This window comes from Falco cherrug, unplaced genomic scaffold (genome assembly GCF_023634085.1).
Source record: "Falco cherrug isolate bFalChe1 unplaced genomic scaffold, bFalChe1.pri scaffold_35, whole genome shotgun sequence".
Lineage (NCBI taxonomy): Eukaryota > Metazoa > Chordata > Aves > Falconiformes > Falconidae > Falco > Falco cherrug.
In genome coordinates, this window is record NW_026599480.1 from 1,436,892 (window position 1) to 1,460,080 (window position 23,189).

Here is a 23,189-nt window from a genome sequence, read left to right on the forward strand (position 1 = left end):
TTTCCTAAGGCTGCCTCCCTTCATGAGAAGTCCCTTCATGCATAACTGCTTCAGAGAGTGGGTCAGCTTGACCGGAACTTTGTGCACAGATTTGTTTTACGTGTAGTTACCCTCTAAACCAGAGTGTAGTAATTTGGGAGTTGAGACAACAACTTGCCCCTTTTGGGCTTATTTTGGTCCCAGACCAGTGCGTTTTCTTGACACTCAGGTGGAGCCTGAGTGACTCCAGCCCTACCCATTGTAGTCACTATTGGTATTGCGTGCCCTGTGAGGTGTGGCAGTACCTGGGAGGCGGGTGACTTTGGGGCGGAGGTGTGTGATTTCAGGGGAGCTTCTCTGTTCTGTTTGTTTACAGGCCTGGCTGCAGGCGATGGATATGCAGCTTCCCAGCGGGGTGCCAGGGCTGACGGGCTGGGAGACGGCATGGGTACGTGATGGCTTCTTACTTGGAGAGCTGCCCGCTCCAAGCCCAAATGTGAGCGAGGCGTCCCTTGCAGGTGTGGCAGTATAGACCTTTGTCATTGCGTGTGCCATGTCATGACATGATCCCCTCAAAGGTTCTGCTCTTCCGTTGTGCCAGCGTCTGTCACAGTGCATGTCACAAACTTCTCATGGGTGTTTGGTTGCAGCTGTGGCTCCAGCTCCTGGTCTGGATCCTGTGCTGGAGCTCACCTGGTATGCCAGGGGCGCATCGTCAGCCCTGGCTGAGTTCACAGACGAAGCACTCCTGCTAAGTATCTTATTAGTGAGAGCTTTAACTTGATACTTTCTTTCACGTGCCTCAAGGAAGAAAACCTGTTGGCAATACAGAGAAGCCTCCCCACGTGTCATCGCCAGACCTAGAGGAAATCATGAAAGATCTGGATAAAGCAGCACCAGGTGGGTATACGTCCCTCTGAACCAGAGAAGTTGGGAAGCTGAGGGCAGAGGCATGTGTGGAGAAGCCGTAGCCTCCACAAGCAGAAAGGGATCGATCAGAGCCTTGCTGCACTGATGCTGGATTTCATGCCTTGCAAGCACTGGTGAGCTGCAGAGATGGTCCGGAGTCTCTGCTGCGGCTTGTGGTTCAGGCTGAGTCCCAGGCACAGCTGCGGCCCTGGTGACACCGTTCCCGGCCAGAGCTGTTGTGGGCAGCTGTTGGTACCCAGCTGGCAGGAACTGGAGATGCTCGTGCCTTGCTGCCAGTTGCCGGAGGGGAGACTGCCCGTGGGTGGCCGAGAGGATGCACAGGCAGCTTGGGGTCACTGAGCCTGGCAGCCTTTGCTGCGTCTGTAGGCATGCCCTGGCCAGGATCGCAGCAGCCCCAGCTTCACAGCCTCCTTCATGCCCGTTGTTCTCCCTGACGGGTAGAAGACTCTCCGTGACACCTTGGGGGCAGGGAGAGGTGGGGGCTGGACACCCAGCTTCAGGCAGGACGCCTGACTTGAAGGCAGCTAAACTGAAGGGCTGTGCATTGAGTCAGTGGTGCTTTACCTCTTTCTAGTTGTGGTTCTGGTACCTTGGTCATGCTTTTCCTCTTGTTTTGGGAGACCGTGGGCTCTTCTATGCCTCAGCTAACACTGGTGAAGGACTTTACTAAATACGCGTGCTTCCCAGGCAGGGTTTTGCCCTCTTCTGGAGGGACCTATTTGGGTTGGAGGTCGTGACCTCCCACTGCCACATTTGTCTTTGTCCTATTTTCACCTAATTTTCTGTTGATGTCAGCGGATGGCAAGGTCTTGTCAGCTTGCATTCTCTCGCGACCAAAACTTTCCTCACTTGAAGGCTCTGTTCTGCATTGCTTAGATAATGGTGTTCTTACTGCTCTCTGGTCTTTGTTTCCCGGCTTTCCTAAGGCTGCCTCCCTTCATGAGAAGTCCCTTCATGCATAACTGCTTCAGAGAGTGGGTCAGCTTGACCGGAACTTTGTGCACAGATTTGTTTCACGTGTAGTTACCCTCTAAACCAGAGTGTAGTAATTTGGGAGTTGAGACAACAGCTTCCCCCTTTTGGGCTTATTTTGGTCCCAGACCAGTGCGTTTTCTTGACACTCAGGTGGAGCCTGAGTGACTCCAGCCCTACCCATTGTAGTTACTATTGGTATTGCGTGCCCTGTGAGGTGTGGCAGTACCTGGGAGGCGGGTGACTTTGGGGCGGAGGTGTGTGATTTCAGGGGAGCTTCTCTGTTCTGTTTGTTTACAGGCCTGGCTGCAGGCGATGGATATGCAGCTTCCCAGCGGGTTGCCAGGGCTGACGGGCTGGGAGACGGTATGGGTACGTGACGGCTTCTTACTTGGAGAGCTGCCCGCTCCAAGCCCAAATGTGAGCGAGGCGTCCCTTGCAGGTGTGGCAGTATAGACCTTTGTCATTGCGTGTGCCATGTCATGACATGATCCCCTCAAAGGTTCTGCTCTTCCGTTGTGCCAGCGTCTGTCACAGTGCATGTCACAAACTTCTCATGGGTGTTTGGTTGCAGCTGTGGCTCCAGCTCCTGGTCTGGATCCTGTGCTGGAGCTCACCTGGTATGCCAGGGGCGCATCGTCAGTCCTGGCTGAGTTCACAGACGAAGCACTCCTGCTAAGTATCTTATTAGTGAGAGCTTTAACTTGATACTTTCTTTCACGTGCCTCAAGGAAGAAAACCTGCGGACAATGCAGAGAAGCCTCCCCACGTGTCATCGCCAGACCTAGATGAATTCATAAAAGAGCTGTATAAAGCAGCACCAGGTGGGTATACGTCCCTCTGAACCAGAGAAGTTGGGAAGCTGAGGGCAGAGGCATGTGTGGAGAAGCCGTAGCCTCCACAAGCAGAAAGGGATTGATCATTTTTTGGACATTTCTAACCTCCTGTGAGATTGCCGTGACTGTGCAGGACTCACTAACGTGCAGATTTTTTCGACAGGAGTAGAAGGCCAGAGCAGCTCAGATGCTGAGGATCATAAAAGTTTCCGGAAGTACTGCATTGAAGGTGCTGTGGCAGTTTTGGGCTCCGTCCTATATGGGATGGTGTTGTGTTGTGTCATCGTTGTGTGGAGGAAGAGGAGACGGTGAGTTGTTGGGGTTTTTTTCCCCAAACTTCCATATTAGCTGGCTGCTTTAAGCCATGAAGCATTTCGTGGTAGGGTCTTCTGGAATGCCGAGTTAGTTACTGGCCAAAGTCCGCTGAGAATTCTGCGGTGAGGTGTTTGACCGGGCCTCTCAATTCTTGGGTTAGCTACGTGTTACCTTGCTAACTTGCTAAGCAAGTGTTTGCTAGAAGCAACCCTGCCTCGACAAGAGCAGACCAGGTGACAGATATGGGCAGAGCAAGGTCAGAAAGTCAAAACAACGAGGGATGAGGCTGCCCCAGAAAGGGAGAAATGCCAGAGCGGCATCTCTCTCCCTACCAGTGAGCCTAGGAGAAGAAATCACCCTGCTAGGTGATGCCTTAGATCCCAGGTGTTCACCTCAGCCAAGATGTCCAAGCAACTGGGATTGGTGAGGAAGCTGTCAAGTTTTCTTTGGAGAAAGAGAGTCAATCTGTCCCATGTGCTTTCCAGCACTGCCAGTGTGCGTGTTGTCAGCACGGGCAGGGGTTTTGCCTGCGCAGGGCTCTGGATACGTATTCTGCAGAGAGCATCCTCTCTTCAGAGCACCCCACCGAACAGAGAGCCGAGGCTGTCCCCTTGTCTGGTCAGGGATGGACAGGGGAGCTGAGTGCTGGACTCCACAAGCATGCTGAGAGAGAGAACAGGAGGCTCTCCTAGCCCTGCAGTGCCGTGCCCAGCTTTGCTCCCCTCAGTCTGCTGGAGTCAGGTCTCCTTTCCAGCGTGGGCAGAGCAGGCAGGTCAGGATGGTCAGGGCCGAGAGGAGACAAGCCATGGGCAGGCGAGCAGAGCCCCAGCCGACGGGTGCAGGGAGCCCACTTTTTGAAGAGAGCTCTCTGTGCCCACAGCTCCCATGTGCACCCCACAGTGCCCCGGGTACTGCCCCCACCCTAACCCCCATACAGCACCACAGCTGCCGTAGGGTCTCAGCAGCCTCCTCTCTCCACAGGCGCCTCGCTGCGAGAAAACAGGCCAACAGCAGCAGCTGACCCTTGCGCTCAGACAGCCGTCCTGCACATCCCAGCATGTACTGAGAGCCAGACCCGGCACCAGCACCCATCATCCATGCCTGGAAAACTGGACCATCTGCCACAGAGTACCAGGGAACTGGCCCCCTACCAGTTCAGCACAGCCACCAGGCTTCAGTGGTCAACCATGTATTGCTGAAGAACAGCACAAAAATAAACACAGAGCAGTAGCACAATTGCCTCGGTCTTAACAACAACAAAAGCAGGAACTTGCAAGTTGTGGGCTGTAGTCTGGGCTGAGGCATGGGGTTTCTGACAGGGCAGTCAGACATGCTCCCCACACCCATTGTATTGAAATTATGGGTGAGAGCATGTGAGGAAGTTGTGAAGAGGGTCTATACTCCCCCATCTGCAAGAGAGCCCTCGCTCACATTTGGGCTTTGAGCGGGCAGCTCTCCAAGTATAAAGCCATCACCTACCCATGCCGTCTCCCAGCCCGTCAGCCCTGGCACCCCGCTGGGAGGCTGCGTATCCATCGCCTACAGCCAGGCCTGTAAACAACTTGAAGTGAGAACCACAAACAGAAGTCCTTCCTGGCACCTTCTCTGGTGGAGCTGTGTATGGGTGGTGCCATGGAGCATTTTGGCTCTGGCTGAGTGCACTGCTTTAGCTGCAGCCTCTCCGAGTGATTCTTTATAACTTAATCCTGTCAGCGAGGAGAAGCGTCCAGCTCTGCCACTGAAGGCAGCAGCCTCGAGTCACCAGGCTGCTCCCTACAGGAAGCAATCCCGACTGCCTGGATCTCGCCGCTGAGAGGCTGTATTTAAAAATGAAGTGTTTTCCAGCAAGGGAAACAAGGCTTGAGCACTCATACTCTGGCTGGTGACTCTCCCAGGCAGCTGCATGTTCCCAGTCCCTCAGCAGGACAGGTGTAGCCAGAGCCCCGTCAGAGTCAGCAGAAAAACACGCTAGCCCTATTCCTGCAGGACCTACAGACGCCGGGGCGGCTCCAGGGGGCTCTGCAAGTCGGGGTGCCCGGTGCCCGTGCCCGGGGCACCTGCCGGCGCCTCTTTCCCTCCTTAGCTCTCAGCTCCCCCCCAGGGCTGCCCCGGCCAACCCTGACTCCAGCTGCCCCGGGGCCTGGCACAGCGGGGGGCTGGAACCTCCCCACAGAACCCCCGGGCAGCCAGCAGGCAGCAGACACCCCTGTGCCAGCCCAAGGGGCATCCCTCACCCCACGGCCGGCCACAGGTCCCCTCAGCCGGGCCACAGCCCCAGCACAGGCTGTGCCTGCCCAGCCCAACATGGCTGCCAGGAGGCTGAGGGTGGGCAGTGGCAGCTCCCAGCATGCCCCGGGAACAGCCTGGCCATGGGGTGGTGCCAGGCCTACAGCTCCCAGCATGCCCCGGGAACAGCCTGGCCATGGGGTGGTGCCAGGCCTACAGCTCCCAGCATGCCCTGGGAACAGCCTGGCCATGGGGTGGCCCCGGGCCTACAGCTCCCAGCATGCCCCGGGAACAACCTGGCCATGGGGTGGCCCCGGGCCTACAGCTCCCAGCATGCCCCGGGGCACGCCTTCTCCCAGCAGGCCATGGGACATCCCTGCCCAGCAGTCAGGCCCTGGGAGGACACCAGCCCCCAGCCCGGGCCCTGTAGGCCCCATGGCCCCTTCCCGGGACTGCCCGAGCACAGGCCCCGGCCCCGGAGCCCCCGTGGGCAGAGACGAGGGGAAGGGAGGCACTGAGCGGCAGGGAGAGGTGGGTCAAGGCGGAGGGGTGGCCGGAGAGGGGCAGGGAGAGCGGGGGGGGGGCTGGGCAGGGATGGAGAAAGGACAGGGACTGACGAGGAGCGGGCAGAGGGATGCAGCGGGACAGAGACAGAGGGGCAGGGGGGTGCCGCAAGGGATGCAGGATCAGCAGCAGGAGAGAGGGCTAGGGAGAGGAGCGGAGGGGCGGGAAGGGGGACGGAGGCACAGACCAGCAGAGGCAGGGCGAGGGGACAGGATCCGTGAGCGGCTTGTGACTTTGGCAGTGGGCAGCAAAGCTGCTTCTGTGGGTCTTTCCTTTCCCCCTCTGCCCTTATCCCCTCCCCACCCTTCCCCTCGGTGAGGCTGTGTCTGTGGTGTGCCTGCTCTGGTGAAAGGAGCTCCTGCACCAGCCTGAGGGCAAAAGAAGAGGGGCAAGGAGCGAGCTTAGTTTGTCGCAGTCCTTAGTTTGCAGGTTTCATGTATCGGCCCTCTTCAGAAAACACAGCGTGTCTGTGTGTCAGTGGTGCCGGCAGATTTTTATTCTTTATAGCAATTCCTTTAAATACCGGGCTTCATGCAGAAGGTTCACACGGTGCTGTGCTTGTAGTAAACGGAATTGCTTTTATGCATGCTGCATTCTGGAGGTGGCAAGTGCCAGGTTAGAGATGAAGATGGAAATGAAAGCAAGTGACGCACACGCAGTGGTGATCCTGCCACAAGCATGCTGTGTATTGGCCTGGGAGAACGCTGCAGGGACTCTCAGAAGTCAAGGTTTTCAGTGCTGTTTCTGTGTTTGATACCCAAGGGATGGCTTCCCTCTGCATGCGTTTCTGGGCAGGCGTGTGCGTGGAACATAGGGGTGTCTCTGTGCCGTAAGTGGGACTGATGGCAGCTTTTCATTTCATTCCAACTCAAAAGTAAAGAAAGATTGTACCTGCAAAAGAATTCAAACAGCCGTCTTTGTTTCCCAGAGCGAGCATACAAGCATGGGGGAGCGGTTTGCAGGTTCAGAACTTCAGCCAGCTCTGGATGGTAAACCCTCAGGAGAGGAAAGAGAAGCCCCACTTTTTTAACTACAGCTCTGCTTCCCTTAATGTGTCTTCTTGTTAGATTGTGTCGGTAGTCAGATTAAAAGCACATGATTAAACTGTGCTTGTTCATGAAGATATTTGAGGGTTATTTACGGCCTTAAATCCTCTTACGAGTGGGGCACTCTGTTGCCCTGTGGGCAGTACAATGTCGTGACTGGTAATTTTCCTTTTCTTGCCTAGTGTACGGATGCATTTCTGAAGGCGAGTGTTGGGTCTTATTGGCGCCGCACAAGAAACCAACGTGTGAAACCCAGACATTCACTGTTAGAAACAGGAAGAAGCTATGGGCCCTTGCTTCAGATTCTGCAAAAGATGTACCAAGGCTGAGGAAAGTGGCAAAAAGGGAAGAAATGCCGTAGCATAACTTTGGGATGGCAGGTGAGGTTTCCATCAGTGTTCCTCAAACGTAGCAGCCTCATTTGGTTTGCGGATGTGGTATTGAACTCAAACTGCGAGACTGGTTTCCTTTATTGCGGGTGGTACTGTAGCGCACGTACCTTTCATGTCCCAAGGAAGTTGCCAAGGCTGTAGTTAACCTTCCGCAGAACCACCTCAAATTTTCCGTAGCGCGTGATTTCCTTCAACAGTCAAGTCCAGGTCTGTGGCATACAATAACCCCTACCCCGTTTGGGATCTGGATGTGGTTGATTTTTAATTCAGACTTATCTGCTGTTAGAGATGTTTGGGTTTTGGTCCAAATAGGGAAATGCTGATTGTGTGCATTCTTTTGCTTTTTCCATAGTGTTGTTCCATGTTTAGTCATTTGTTCCTTACAAAAATAATGTATGGGTGTCTATGAAGCTGGAGGTGTTTACGTTCTTGTGGCTGAATGTAGCAGTGGAGCTATCTTGCTGTATTTAAAGCAAGAGCAGCTTAATGTAACGTCACTTAAAATCTGGTCTTGGTAGGCAAATCCTACCCTGATAAGCATTTAAAACAAGCAAACAAAAAATTCAAATCTGTGACAAGGTATAGGTGGAGCACCTGAACTGGTGCAAGGCAGCAGTTCTCTCGCTGATACCCACACATTGCAGGTTGCCATCACGACCTTGAAATAGTGCGCCATTAATGTTAACTACTAGCAGCGACCTTGAAATAGTGCGCCATTAATGTTAACTACTAGCAGCTTGTGAACCTAACAGTCAAGGTAGAAAATAATTTCCCACTGCCACCTTTTTTTAGTTTTCTTTTATGTTTTAAAGTGTCTGATTTGATACTTTCCGGTGTATTTGAAACCTGTGTCATATCCTACGTAGTTTGTGACAAGTGTGTGGCAGATGGGACTTTTCTGCTTGGAGAGGTGGTGAGATGGAGAGTGGAGAATGGTTATATGGCACAAGCGCAGAAGTATAAAAAGGGATTAAGAGGCTTGTGTACCTTGCTGCCGGTTCAGTGGCATGAGAATTCCTGTAACGACAAATTCCTTCTGGCTCTGAAGGAAGGAACGTGCCAGCCTGCTGAGTTTCCAACCAGAGCAACACTAGCAACGGATGTTGTTCCCAAATGGTGAGGTGGTTGTAAGCTTCATCAGTAGTAGAAGCTGTGGAGAAAGTCAGGAATCGTCTGCCGTTCTGCAAGTCAAGTGCTTGGCTCTTTTGTCACTAGTGTTGATTTAAGGGTGCATCGCTTATAGAGAGCACTTGACCTTTGTAATTCTTCATACTGCTAAGTTCTGGGTGCCATCAGAGAACCACTGTGCTGTGAAGGCCCTGTAAACATACGGCGATGTTTGTGTTTATCCATTTTGCCTTCCCTTAGATGATGTTATTTTGTCATTTGAAACCTTAGTGGCAGGATTTGGGGCTTTATCCTGATCAGGCATCTAAGGGCCAGCTCTCGGCTGCAGCTGCAGCAGAAGTGTTCAGGTGGTTTGAGCACCAAATGAAACTTCCACTTGGCTGTCATTTTGGCTTTTCCCTTCCTCTTTAAAATTTATATTTTAATTAAGAGTTTTAAGTATTTGGCTTCCTTACAGAAAAAACCCCCAGTGCTATCCTTGTCCTGTTATGATAAGGCCCTAATCTGGAGGGCAGAAAGCGGAGACCACCAGGAAGATGTTGAGAGGAAGGGGAAGAATGTTAGAGCCATGAGTTGGGTGTTCTGAGATCTGAGGAGATGGAAAAGGTGCCTCCCAGGTAGCTAAAGGGAAGCACAGGAGAGCAGCTGGGAGCCAGAAGTGTGGTGTGGGCATATGGAAGTGCTACGCTGTGGTGTGTTAGGCAAATTATTTTTAGGAACTTTCTCATTTGTTGTCATTTCCCAGGCTCCTGAGGTGCAGGAATGCTGGAGGCAAGAAGCTGCCAGCATCAACTACGTGGAAAATGAACACTTCTATCTCCATTTCACTTTCCTCACTTCTGTGTTGCGGTGGCAGGGCAGTACAGACCCTGACCCGGACCCGGACCCTGACCCTGACCCTGCGAGTACGCAGGCAGCTTGTGTGGCCAGTGCCGGTGTGGTTCTGGCACAGAGGATCAAGCGCTTCCTGCTTCAGAGCTGTCAGGCTGACACTCTTCAGCACTCAATGAAGCTCTAAATTACAGCTAAAGGAGGACAGAAATTTTGCTTCAGAGCTTGATAATGTCGTTCTGATCCATCCTTTTGCTTGTTCAGTGGCTACAGAAGGGAACCACTGCCTTGGTAGGGGCATCCATTGAGTTCTTCGTGTGTGATATTAGAGGATCATTGTGTCTGTTTACGCATGAGACCATTACAGCAGGTGTTTTGAAGATGTTCACGTGTGGTACATAAAACCTTTGCCAGTAAAACAGTAAATCCACGCAGTGGGGTCTAAAGCACACAGATCCAGTGCGATCCTCCAAAGAGCTTTGAAAGTGTCTCCCCAAGGGTACAGACCTGGCTGTTGGTGATTCTGTTGAACTGCCAGTTGCTTGGTTGAAGTTGCTATGTCAGAAGTCATCTTCTGGGGGCCGAATGCTGCAAATGGTAGAATGTTTAAGGAAGCAAATGAATAACCTTCAGACTTGATTTTACTCTTTTAACAGATTGTACACAAATGGGAGGCCTGAGCAGGCTGCCTTTAGCAGGGGAACGTGACCTGACTGCACAGGAGGCAAGGAACTCCCTTCTCTCGCTGACCATGAGCCCTCAGTTTCAAGGCAGATGTGAAGAGGAATATTTGACCCGTGGGAAATGCAACTTCAGATACGTAAGCCAGGTGGGACTGCCATGTGAGCCCTGTGATAGGAGCCGTGTATCCCAACCGTGAACGTAGAGGCTGGGCCCAGTTTTTAGCTTGGTTCAATATGAGCTCTGCTGACTGATTCTGTGATCAAGAGCAGGCAAGTCTGCCCCCTGAGAGGATGTTGTCGTGGGTGGAAGGGTTGAAGTGCAGTGACTGCGTCAACAAACAGGTGGTTTGAAAAGTCTTTTGGGCAAGGATCTGGTACGCTGGTGTAATGCCTTTTCCCTTTACAAAGGTGTCCAGTAAACACAAGTGTTCCTGCATGTGTCCAGTAGCGCAGAGACCTCTGTACTTTCTTTGGACTGATTGTTGTGTAAGATCTGGGGGTTTGGGGACAGTTCTGAAAATTGTTCAGAAGGTGTCTTGAATGTTGGGTGAAATGGGTCATCACTTCCATAAACCTCTAGCCTGTAAAGAAGAGCCATGGATGTAAGGAGATTTTCTTTTTTTCTCTCCTTATTGTTACTGGGAGGAAAAGCAGTGATTAACTATTGACCTGTGATACCCCCAGGTGCAGACTGTGCAGTGCATTTGAGGTGGATCGCTCCTGTACTGCCAAGACTGAGCCCAGACTCCTCGATGCTTTGCACACTGGCACTGGAAGTCCTTGTGCAGCTGTGGGTACTGGCTTTCTGTGCTGCAGTGTGAAAAACACAAAACACCGGGGTTGGGGTTTGCAGAGAAGTGGGAAAAAGTTGATTATTTTGTGCTAGGAAGAGAATGTCCTGTAGTTTTCAGACTTTGCACCTCTCCACTTGGAATTTAAAAGCTGCTTTTAACTCTGCTGCTATGTTTCAGTGGGCGGGAAGGTGTCCGGTTGTCACAGATGATGCGTCCCATCAAGAAGGATCTTTCCCTTCTGAGTTGAGCTTTCTTTGCTTGGCGTGGAAAGTGCCTTAAGCTGAACGATTTCAGATGGCAGTGAAGGAATTACATCGACATGGGGATTTAGCAACAAACCCAAAGGTATGTCGTCTTACATTTCAGTATATGATTTTTTAAAATCAGGATTTGCTGGGTTTTGAGCAGGAGACCCATTTTGCATGTGCCTACATAAACCCCATTTTCATGGATAGATGCATGCAGTATGTTTTGTGATGTGATACTCAATTACGTATAAGCTGTTCTATGCTGTGCTCTTCTGGGCTTGTCGTAGTCCTTTGAAACACAGCCCTGTGCATCAAGGGGGCAAGCTGTGTCACCTGCTTTCCCCCACAACATAGAGCAATGTAACTGTCATAAATACAGGCTGAGCAAAACTAGTTGAGAGATTTGTGGGCTACTGTTAGCATCACAGTGGGCCAGGAATTAGCCCATGCTTACTAATAAGTTCCTGTATTTTAATTATCCTACGCCACCCGAGGGGCAGGACAGTGTCAGGGCACTTCCCCAGGGCATAAAACTGGACATGTCTGCTTCTCTCCGAGGGTCCGCTATGTACAAAGCATCCTTCAGCACTATCTGGGTGCCTGGTGTTCTCAAAGGGTCCCAAATGGATAAAGTTCACTCCTGCTGCCTGCTTGTCAGCAGGAACTCTGTCTGCAGCTGTGCTTCTGTGCGGTGAGAAACTTCCTCATGTTCTTTGCTTGGCAGACCTGGCGTGTCTTCTGTCTTCCTTTGCTTCCTTTCGATTCAGTGTTTCAGCGATGGTTAGATATGGAGCAAAGATTTCTTAGGCTTGTGTCTCGCCAGCTTTCAGTAAAGATACTAAACCTATTTAGACTTGGGTAACTGAACAGCTCTTCTGGCTTCCTATCCTCAGGAGTGTCAACAGGGGAGACATAGATGTTCATCTTTGCGTACCTCTCGGACCACTGATGGTTGGATTTCCATGCTTGTGCTTGAGAACAGCTTCACGCTCAGGTTCTCAAGGCCAGTGTTTGGGAGGTTAACGGAACATGCTAGCGGGTGGTGTGGCAGGCTCTGTGAGGAAAGCTCAAGACTTAATTGCAGAACTGGTATCTCCAGTGGAGGTATTTCAGTTATGTTGCATTGGAGTTGGTATTGGCATGTGGCATGGGGTACTCACGTATTGAGGTATTTACTGTCAGTGAAGAGGTTCCGTAGTTGCTTTCTTATGGAAAAGACTGGTTTTCCATGCTTGTAATTCTATAAATAAGTCGTATATCTAAACCGCGGCATTTTTATTCAAAAAGAGGACAGATGCAGTCTGCTCTCTGGAAGTCCAAGGGAGCAGTTCTGCTGCCCCCCCTCCTTACTTCTCAAGAATCAAACCTCTTAACATGTCACGATGGCCATGGCCCAGATGGCCTCCAGCCATCACATCACCCACAAGTCCTTCTCTGTTAGCAAACAACAGCTGCAGGGTGCTCCTTCCCTAGCAGGCTCCCTCACCAGCTGGGTCAGGAAGGTCTCGTCCGCACAGCTCAGGAAGCTCCTAGAGCCTTTCCTCTCTGCTGTACTGTATTTCCAGCAGACATCTGGGAAGCTCAATTCCCTCATGAGAACAAGGGTAGCGATGGTGAGATTTCTCCCAGCTGCTGATTGATAGAATATTTCATCTGCCTCTTCATCCTGCTGTGGTGGTCTTAAGAGCCTCCCACCATGACATCTGCATTGCTGGCCTTTCCCCTCGTTCGTACCCATAAACACTCGGCCCTTTCATCACTATCATCAAGCTCTAGACAGTCAAAACACTCCTTAGCGCAGTGTCAGTCTCGGTCTCCACTGGAAGCCCTGCCTTCCTGGGGTGGGGTGTGCCAGGGGGGTGCTTGGGTGGGTGGCAGCATGCCGGGGGCATGGCTGCCCTGAGGAGGCTGGGCTGTGAGGTCACAAGCCCCAGTGTTCCACACCATGATACGTTGTGCCGTGGGCGTGGTCCATCAGTGCCAGCAGCAGCAGCAGCAGTGGTGACTGCAGCAGCAGCAGCAGCAGCAGCAGCAGCAGCAGCAGCAGCAGCAGCAGCAGCAGCATGGTGCAGGCACAGGGGGCTGTGTCCCTCTCCTGCATCCTTATCCTCTTCCTCCTGGTGGCCCTGCAAGCCCAGGACACTTGGGCTGCTCCGTGGCGATTAGGTAGGTTGGCGGGTGAGGGCTGGAACCCAACCCTGGGCAGTGTGGTGTGGCAGCCTTCCCCGGCCTGCGAGTCGGGGCCAGAGCTGCACAGCAGGGCCAGGCATTAGTCCACGGGAGTGCTTGTCCTCTGGCTGGGTCACAGCCGTGCCTGGTGCCGTGACTCCACTGCTCCTGGGCTGCGCTCTGGCTATCAGCTTTGGGGACATCTGTCCTTGGGAGATGTCCATTCAGGAAGGCGGGAGCATTCCTGCTCTAGCCCTGCAGTGCTCTCCTTGGGCAACCCCAGGTCCCCAACACACAGCCCCATCTCGCAGGCCAGGGGAAGTAACAGGGCAGCTGTGGTGCAGCAGACTCTCAGTAGTCTCAGAAGTAGGCACTTCTCCCTGAGACAAAAAAAAAGGTGATTTTTTTTTTCCCTCCAGTCCTTTCCTGTGGGCTTCTTTAGTGCCCAGTAGAGTTGTCCCAGTAAGAATTCCTAAGAGGCTGTATGTTTGTCCACCTGGTCTTTGAAGGGTGTTGCACGTGGCCTGGAAACAGTACTTTGAAAGCTTTCCGGTCCCAGCCAACAGGTGTGTCACATTAAGAAGGGGGATTCCTCAAACCCTTCATATTTGATCAACCTGTCAATTTCCCCAGACAGACGATACCCTCATGGCCGACCAGCTAGCCCGCTACCTGCGTTTTGACAGCCCACTGTAGACGAGAGTGATTCAACTAACCTATTCAACGTCACTGAGCCAGATCCTTATATCAGTTATTCAGATCTCCAGAGACTTACACAAGCTCAAGATTTTTATTATACAAACTGCTAGTTTATGAAAGGATAAGGTTCAAAGACTGCTGGTGATAATATAGTAACTGCAAATCAAGCTTAAAACAACGCACCTAATAAAAGCTGGTATGAGATAGTCACTGAATATAGTTCTTACCCAGTTGGCATCTCTATGTGGGAGAAGACAGGTTCAGCCTGTCGACAGATCCCCGAAGATACGATGGAATCTTCCCTCCCTTCCCCCGTCCAGTGCACACTTCTTATACTTCATAGTATATTGAACCTTCCTTATCATACACAGGACTGATTACATGTTTCTTGCTTCTACAGCAAAATTGTACCCATCCTGAGACAGCAGTGCTGAAGGTCTTTAGGCATGCTCTCCGGGCAGGGTTTTGCCCTCTTCTGGAGGGACCTATTTGGGTTGGAGGTCGTGACCTCCCACTGCCACATTTGTCTTTGTCCTATTTTCACCTAATTTTCTGTTGATGTCAGCGGATGGCAAGGTCTTGTCAGCTTGCATTCTCTCGCGACCAAAACTTTCCTCACTTGAAGGCTCTGTTCTGCATTGCTTAGATAATGGTGTTCTTACTGCTCTCTGGTCTTTGTTTCCTGGCTTTCCTAAGGCTGCCTCCCTTCATGAGAAGTCCCTTCATGCATAACTGCTTCAGAGAGTGGGTCAGCTTGACCTGAACTTTGTGCACAGATTTGTTTTACGTGTAGTTACCCTCTAAACCAGAGTGTAGTAATTTGGGAGTTGAGACAACGACTTCCCCCTTTTGGGCTTATTTTGGTCCCAGACCAGTGCGTTTTCTTGACACTCAGGTGGAGCCTGAGTGACTCCAGCCCTACCCATTGTAGTCACTATTGGTATTGCGTGCCCTGTGAGGTGTGGCAGTACCTGGGAGGCGGGTGACTTTGGGGCGGAGGTGTGTGATTTCAGGGGAGCTTCTCTGTTCTGTTTGTTTACAGGCCTGGCTGCAGGCGATGGATATGCAGCTTCCCAGCGGGGTGCCAGGGCTGACGGGCTGGGAGACGGCATGGGTACGTGATGGCTTCTTACTTGGAGAGCTGCCCGCTCCAAGCCCAAATGTGAGCGAGGCGTCCCTTGCAGGTGTGGCAGTATAGACCTTTGTCATTGCGTGTGCCATGTCATGACATGATCCCCTCAAAGGTTCTGCTCTTCCGTTGTGCCAGCGTCTGTCACAGTGCATGTCACAAACTTCTCATGGGTGTTTGGTTGCAGCTGTGGCTCCAGCTCCTGGTCTGGATCCTGTGCTGGAGCTCACCTGGTATGCCAGGGGCGCATCGTCAGCCCTGGCTGAGTTCACAGACGAAGCACTCCTGCTAAGTATCTTATTAGTGAGAGCTTTAACTTGATACTTTCTTTCACGTGCCTCAAGGAAGAAAACCTGTTGGCAATACAGAGAAGCCTCCCCACGTGTCATCGCCAGACCTAGAGGAAATCATGAAAGATCTGGATAAAGCAGCACCAGGTGGGTATACGTCCCTCTGAACCAGAGAAGTTGGGAAGCTGAGGGCAGAGGCATGTGTGGAGAAGCCGTAGCCTCCACAAGCAGAAAGGGATCGATCAGAGCCTTGCTGCACTGATGCTGGATTTCATGCCTTGCAAGCACTGGTGAGCTGCAGAGATGGTCCGGAGTCTCTGCTGCGGCTTGTGGTTCAGGCTGAGTCCCAGGCACAGCTGCGGCCCTGGTGACACCGTTCCCGGCCAGAGCTGTTGTGGGCAGCTGTTGGTACCCAGCTGGCAGGAACTGGAGATGCTCGTGCCTTGCTGCCAGTTGCCAGAGGGGAGACTGCCCGTGGGTGGCCGAGAGGATGCACAGGCAGCTTGGGGTCACTGAGCCTGGCAGCCTTTGCTGCGTCTGTAGGCATGCCCTGGCCAGGATCGCAGCAGCCCCAGCTTCACAGCCTCCTTCATGCCCGTTGTTGTCCCTGACGGGTAGAAGACTCTCCGTGACACCTTGGGGGCAGGGAGAGGAGGGGGCTGGACACCCAGCTTCAGGCAGGACGCCTGACTTGAAGGCAGCTAAACTTAAGGGCTGTGCATTGAGTCAGTGGTGCTTTACCTCTTTCTAGTTGTGGTTCTGGTACCTTGGTCATGCTTTTCCTCTTGTTTTGGGAGACCGTGGGCTCTTCTATGCCTCAGCTAACACTGGTGAAGGACTTTACTAAATACGCGTGCTTCCCAGGCAGGGTTTTGCCCTCTTCTGGAGGGACCTATTTGGGTTGGAGGTTGTGACCTCCCACTGCCACATTTGTCTTTGTCCTATTTTCACCTAATTTTCTGTTGATGTCAGCGGATGGCAAGGTCTTGTCAGCTTGCATTCTCTCGCGACCAAAACTTTCCTCACTTGAAGGCTTCATTCTGCATTGCTTAGATAATGGTGTTCTTACTGCTCTCTGGTCTTTGTTTCCCGGCTTTCCTAAGGCTGCCTCCCTTCATGAGAAGTCCCTTCATGCATAACTGCTTCAGAGAGTGGGTCAGCTTGACCGGAACTTTGTGCACAGATTTGTTTTACGTGTAGTTACCCTCTAAACCAGAGTGTAGTAATTTGGGAGTTGAGACAACAACTTGCCCCTTTTGGGCTTATTTTGGTCCCAGACCAGTGCGTTTTCTTGACACTCAGGTGGAGCCTGAGTGACTCCAGCCCTACCCATTGTAGTCACTATTGGTATTGCGTGCCCTGTGAGGTGTGGCAGTACCTGGGAGGCGGGTGACTTTGGGGCGGAGGTGTGTGATTTCAGGGGAGCTTCTCTGTTCTGTTTGTTTACAGGCCTGGCTGCAGGCGATGGATATGCAGCTTCCCAGCGGGGTGCGAGGGCTGACGGGCTGGGAGACGGCATGGGTACGTGACGGCTTCTTACTTGGAGAGCTGCCCGCTCCAAGCCCAAATGTGAGCGAGGCGTCCCTTGCAGGTGTGGGAGTATAGACCTTTGTCATTGCGTGTGCCATGTCATGACATGATCCCCTCAAAGGTTCTGCTCTTCCGTTGTGCCAGCGTCTGTCACAGTGCATGTCACAAACTTCTCATGGGTGTTTGGTTGCAGCTGTGGCTCCAGCTCCTGGTCTGGATCCTGTGCTGGAGCTCACCTGGTATGCCAGGGGCGCATCGTCAGCCCTGGCTGAGTTCACAGACGAAGCACTCCTGCTAAGTATCTTATTAGTGAGAGCTTTAACTTGATACTTTCTTTCACGTGCCTCAAGGAAGAAAACCTGTTGGCAATACAGAGAAGCCTCCCCACGTGTCATCGCCAGACCTAGAGGAAATCATGAAAGATCTGGATAAAGCAGCACCAGGTGGGTATACGTCCCTCTGAACCAGAGAAGTTGGGAAGCTGAGGGCAGAGGCATGTGTGGAGAAGCCGTAGCCTCCACAAGCAGAAAGGGATCGATCAGAGCCTTGCTGCACTGATGCTGGATTTCATGCCTTGCAAGCACTGGTGAGCTGCAGAGATGGTCCGGAGTCTCTGCTGCGGCTTGTGGTTCAGGCTGAGTCCCAGGCACAGCTGCGGCCCTGGTGACACCGTTCCCGGCCAGAGCTGTTGTGGGCAGCTGTTGGTACCCAGCTGGCAGGAACTGGAGATGCTCGTGCCTTGCTGCCAGTTGCCGGAGGGGAGACTGCCCGTGGGTGGCCGAGAGGATGCACAGGCAGCTTGGGGTCACTGAGCCTGGCAGCCTTTGCTGCGTCTGTAGGCATGCCCTGGCCAGGATCGCAGCAGCCCCAGCTTCACAGCCTCCTTCATGCCCGTTGTTCTCCCTGACGGGTAGAAGACTCTCCGTGACACCTTGGGGGCAGGGAGAGGTGGGGGCTGGACACCCAGCTTCAGGCAGGACGCCTGACTTGAAGGCAGCTAAACTGAAGGGCTGTGCATTGAGTCAGTGGTGCTTTACCTCTTTCTAGTTGTGGTTTTGGTACCTTGGTCATGCTTTTCCTCTTGTTTTGGGAGACCGTGGGCTCTTCTATGCCTCAGCTAACACTGGTGAAGGACTTTACTAAATACGCGTGCTTCCCAGGCAGGGTTTTGCCCTCTTCTGGAGGGACCTATTTGGGTTGGAGGTCGTGACCTCCCACTGCCACATTTGTCTTTGTCCTATTTTCACCTAATTTTCTGTTGATGTCAGCGGATGGCAAGGTCTTGTCAGCTTGCATTCTCTCGCGACCAAAACTTTCCTCACTTGAAGGCTTCATTCTGCATTGCTTAGATAATGGTGTTCTTACTGCTCTCTGGTCTTTGTTTCCCGGCTTTCCTAAGGCTGCCTCCCTTCATGAGAAGTCCCTTCATGCATAACTGCTTCAGAGAGTGGGTCAGCTTGACCGGAACTTTGTGCACAGATTTGTTTTACGTGTAGTTACCCTCTAAACCAGAGTGTAGTAATTTGGGAGTTGAGACAACAACTTGCCCCTTTTGGGCTTATTTTGGTCCCAGACCAGTGCGTTTTCTTGACACTCAGGTGGAGCCTGAGTGACTCCAGCCCTACCCATTGTAGTCACTATTGGTATTGCGTGCCCTGTGAGGTGTGGCAGTACCTGGGAGGCGGGTGACTTTGGGGCGGAGGTGTGTGATTTCAGGGGAGCTTCTCTGTTCTGTTTGTTTACAGGCCTGGCTGCAGGCGATGGATATGCAGCTTCCCAGCGGGGTGCGAGGGCTGACGGGCTGGGAGACGGCATGGGTACGTGACGGCTTCTTACTTGGAGAGCTGCCCGCTCCAAGCCCAAATGTGAGCGAGGCGTCCCTTGCAGGTGTGGCAGTATAGACCTTTGTCATTGCGTGTGCCATGTCATGACATGATCCCCTCAAAGGTTCTGCTCTTCCGTTGTGCCAGCGTCTGTCACAGTGCATGTCACAAACTTCTCATGGGTGTTTGGTTGCAGCTGTGGCTCCAGCTCCTGGTCTGGATCCTGTGCTGGAGCTCACCTGGTATGCCAGGGGCGCATCGTCAGCCCTGGCTGAGTTCACAGACGAAGCACTCCTGCTAAGTATCTTATTAGTGAGAGCTTTAACTTGATACTTTCTTTCACGTGCCTCAAGGAAGAAAACCTGTTGGCAATACAGAGAAGCCTCCCCACGTGTCATCGCCAGACCTAGAGGAAATCATGAAAGATCTGGATAAAGCAGCACCAGGTGGGTATACGTCCCTCTGAACCAGAGAAGTTGGGAAGCTGAGGGCAGAGGCATGTGTGGAGAAGCCGTAGCCTCCACAAGCAGAAAGGGATCGATCAGAGCCTTGCTGCACTGATGCTGGATTTCATGCCTTGCAAGCACTGGTGAGCTGCAGAGATGGTCCGGAGTCTCTGCTGCGGCTTGTGGTTCAGGCTGAGTCCCAGGCACAGCTGCGGCCCTGGTGACACCGTTCCCGGCCAGAGCTGTTGTGGGCAGCTGTTGGTACCCAGCTGGCAGGAACTGGAGATGCTCGTGCCTTGCTGCCAGTTGCCGGAGGGGAGACTGCCCGTGGGTGGCCGAGAGGATGCACAGGCAGCTTGGGGTCACTGAGCCTGGCAGCCTTTGCTGCGTCTGTAGGCATGCCCTGGCCAGGATCGCAGCAGCCCCAGCTTCACAGCCTCCTTCATGCCCGTTGTTCTCCCTGACGGGTAGAAGACTCTCCGTGACACCTTGGGGGCAGGGAGAGGTGGGGGCTGGACACCCAGCTTCAGGCAGGACGCCTGACTTGAAGGCAGCTAAACTGAAGGGCTGTGCATTGAGTCAGTGGTGCTTTACCTCTTTCTAGTTGTGGTTTTGGTACCTTGGTCATGCTTTTCCTCTTGTTTTGGGAGACCGTGGGCTCTTCTATGCCTCAGCTAACACTGGTGAAGGACTTTACTAAATACGCGTGCTTCCCAGGCAGGGTTTTGCCCTCTACTGGAGGAACCTATTTGGGTTGGAGGTCGTGACCTCCCACTGCCACATTTGTCTTTGTCCTATTTTCACCTAATTTTCTGTTGATGTCAGCGGATGGCAAGGTCTTGTCAGCTTGCATTCTCTCGCGACCAAAACTTTCCTCACTTGAAGGCTCTGTTCTGCATTGCTTAGATAATGGTGTTCTTACTGCTCTCTGGTCTTTGTTTCCCGGCTTTCCTAAGGCTGCCTCCCTTCATGAGAAGTCCCTTCATGCATAACTGCTTCAGAGAGTGGGTCAGCTTGACCGGAACTTTGTGCACAGATTTGTTTCACGTGTAGTTACCCTCTAAACCAGAGTGTAGTAATTTGGGAGTTGAGACAACAACTTCCCCCTTTTGGGCTTATTTTGGTCCCAGACCAGTGCGTTTTCTTGACACTCAGGTGGAGCCTGAGTGACTCCAGCCCTACACATTGTAGTTACTATTGGTATTGCGTGCCCTGTGAGGTGTGGCAGTACCTGGGAGGCGGGTGACTTTGGGGCGGAGGTGTGTGATTTCAGGGGAGCTTCTCTGTTCTGTTTGTTTACAGGCCTGGCTGCAGGCGATGGATATGCAGCTTCCCAGCGGGGTGCCAGGGCTGACGGGCTGGGAGACGGCATGGGTACGTGATGGCTTCTTACTTGGAGAGCTGCCCGCTCCAAGCCCAAATGTGAGCGAGGCGTCCCTTGCAGGTGTGGCAGTATAGACCTTTGTCATTGCGTGTGCCATGTCATGACATGATCCCCTCAAAGGTTCTGCTCTTCCGTTGTGCCAGCGTCTGTCACAGTGCATGTCACAAACTTCTCATGGGTGTTTGGTTGCAGCTGTGGCTCCAGCTCCTGGTCTGGATCCTGTGCTGGAGCTCACCTGGTATGCCAGGGGCGCATCGTCAGTCCTGGCTGAGTTCACAGACGAAGCACTCCTGCTAAGTATCTTATTAGTGAGAGCTTTAACTTGATACTTTCTTTCACGTGCCTCAAGGAAGAAAACCTGCGGACAATGCAGAGAAGCCTCCCCACGTGTCATCGCCAGACCTAGATGAATTCATAAAAGAGCTGTATAAAGCAGCACCAGGTGGGTATACGTCCCTCTGAACCAGAGAAGTTGGGAAGCTGAGGGCAGAGGCATGTGTGGAGAAGCCGTAGCCTCCACAAGCAGAAAGGGATTGATCATTTTTTGGACATTTCTAACCTCCTGTGAGATTGCCGTGACTGTGCAGGACTCACTAACGTGCAGATTTTTTCGACAGGAGTAGAAGGCCAGAGCAGCTCAGATGCTGAGGATCATAAAAGTTTCCGGAAGTACTGCATTGAAGGTGCTGTGGCAGTTTTGGGCTCCGTCCTATATGGGATGGTGTTGTGTTGTGTCATCGTTGTGTGGAGGAAGAGGAGACGGTGAGTTGTTGGGGTTTTTTTCCCCAAACTTCCATATTAGCTGGCTGCTTTAAGCCATGAAGCATTTCGTGGTAGGGTCTTCTGGAATGCCGAGTTAGTTACTGGCCAAAGTCCGCTGAGAATTCTGCGGTGAGGTGTTTGACCGGGCCTCTCAATTCTTGGGTTAGCTACGTGTTACCTTGCTAACTTGCTAAGCAAGTGTTTGCTAGAAGCAACCCTGCCTCGACAAGAGCAGACCAGGTGACAGATATGGGCAGAGCAAGGTCAGAAAGTCAAAACAACGAGGGATGAGGCTGCCCCAGAAAGGGAGAAATGCCAGAGCGGCATCTCTCTCCCTACCAGTGAGCCTAGGAGAAGAAATCACCCTGCTAGGTGATGCCTTAAATCCCAGGTGTTCACCTCAGCCAAGATGTCCAAGCAACTGGGATTGGTGAGGAAGCTGTCAAGTTTTCTTTGGAGAAAGAGAGTCAGTCTGTCCCATGTGCTTTCCAGCACTGCCAGTGTGCGTGTTGTCAGCACGGGCAGGGGTTTTGCCTGCGCAGGGCTCTGGATACGTATTCTGCAGAGAGCATCCTCTCTTCAGAGCACCCCACCGAACAGAGAGCCGAGGCTGTCCCCTTGTCTGGTCAGGGATGGACAGGGGAGCTGAGTGCTGGACTCCACAAGCATGCTGAGAGAGAGAACAGGAGGCTCTCCTAGCCCTGCAGTGCCGTGCCCAGCTTTGCTCCCCTCAGTCTGCTGGAGTCAGGTCTCCTTTCCAGCGTGGGCAGAGCAGGCAGGTCAGGATGGTCAGGGCCGAGAGGAGACAAGCCATGGGCAGGCGAGCAGAGCCCCAGCCGATGGGTGCAGGGAGCCCACTTTTTGAAGAGAGCTCTCTGTGCCCACAGCTCCCATGTGCACCCCACAGTGCCCCGGGTACTGCCCCCACCCTAACCCCCATACAGCACCACAGCTGCCGTAGGGTCTCAGCAGCCTCCTCTCTCCACAGGCGCCTCGCTGCGAGAAAACAGGCCAACAGCAGCAGCTGACCCTTGCGCTCAGACAGCCGTCCTGCACATCCCAGCATGTACTGAGAGCCAGACCCGGCACCAGCACCCATCATCCATGCCTGGAAAACTGGACCATCTGCCACAGAGTACCAGGGAACTGGCCCCCTACCAGTTCAGCACAGCCACCAGGCTTCAGTGGTCAACCATGTATTGCTGAAGAACAGCACAAAAATAAACACAGAGCAGTAGCACAATTGCCTCGGTCTTAACAACAACAAAAGCAGGAACTTGCAAGTTGTGGGCTGTAGTCTGGGCTGAGGCATGGGGTTTCTGACAGGCCAGTCAGACATGCTCCCCACACCCATTGTATTGAAATTATGGGTGAGAGCATGTGAGGAAGTTGTGAAGAGGGTCTATACTCCCCCATCTGCAAGAGAGCCCTCGCTCACATTTGGGCTTTGAGCGGGCAGCTCTCCAAGTATAAAGCCATCACCTACCCATGCCGTCTCCCAGCCCGTCAGCCCTGGCACCCCGCTGGGAGGCTGCGTATCCATCGCCTGCAGCCAGGCCTGTAAACAACTTGAAGTGAGAACCACAAACAGAAGTCCTTCCTGGCACCTTCTCTGGTGGAGCTGTGTATGGGTGGTGCCATGGAGCATTTTGGCTCTGGCTGAGTGCACTGCTTTAGCTGCAGCCTCTCCGAGTGATTCTTTATAACTTAATCCTGTCAGCGAGGAGAAGCGTCCAGCTCTGCCACTGAAGGCAGCAGCCTCCAGTCACCAGGCTGCTCCCTACAGGAAGCAATCCCGACTGCCTGGATCTCGCCGCTGAGAGGCTGTATTTAAAAATGAAGTGTTTTCCAGCAAGGGAAACAAGGCTTGAGCACTCATACTCTGGCTGGTGACTCTCCCAGGCAGCTGCATGTTCCCAGTCCCTCAGCAGGACAGGTGTAGCCAGAGCCCTGTCAGAGTCAGCAGAAAAACACGCTAGCCCTATTCCTGCAGGACCTACAGACGCCGGGGCG

General features: G+C 52.8%; 3 long non-coding RNA genes across 3 annotated transcripts; all 3 read left to right on the forward strand.

The window, feature by feature from the left end:
* Positions 1-2,556: 2,556 nt before the first annotated feature.
* LOC129735128 (uncharacterized) lies at positions 2,557-4,267 on the forward strand. Its single transcript, XR_008730582.1, has 3 exons — positions 2,557-2,705; positions 2,881-3,025; positions 4,014-4,267. It is a non-coding gene; the product is annotated as an uncharacterized LOC129735128 (long non-coding RNA).
* A 1,446-nt stretch (positions 4,268-5,713) lies between these two features.
* LOC129735117 (uncharacterized) lies at positions 5,714-10,488 on the forward strand. The gene is made up of 3 exons (XR_008730570.1): positions 5,714-5,789; positions 7,051-7,248; positions 9,876-10,488. It is a non-coding gene; the product is annotated as an uncharacterized LOC129735117 (long non-coding RNA).
* Positions 10,489-20,707: 10,219 nt separating this feature from the next.
* LOC129735125 (uncharacterized) lies at positions 20,708-22,594 on the forward strand. The gene is made up of 3 exons (XR_008730579.1): positions 20,708-20,856; positions 21,032-21,176; positions 22,165-22,594. It is a non-coding gene; the product is annotated as an uncharacterized LOC129735125 (long non-coding RNA).
* Positions 22,595-23,189: the final 595 nt, after the last annotated feature.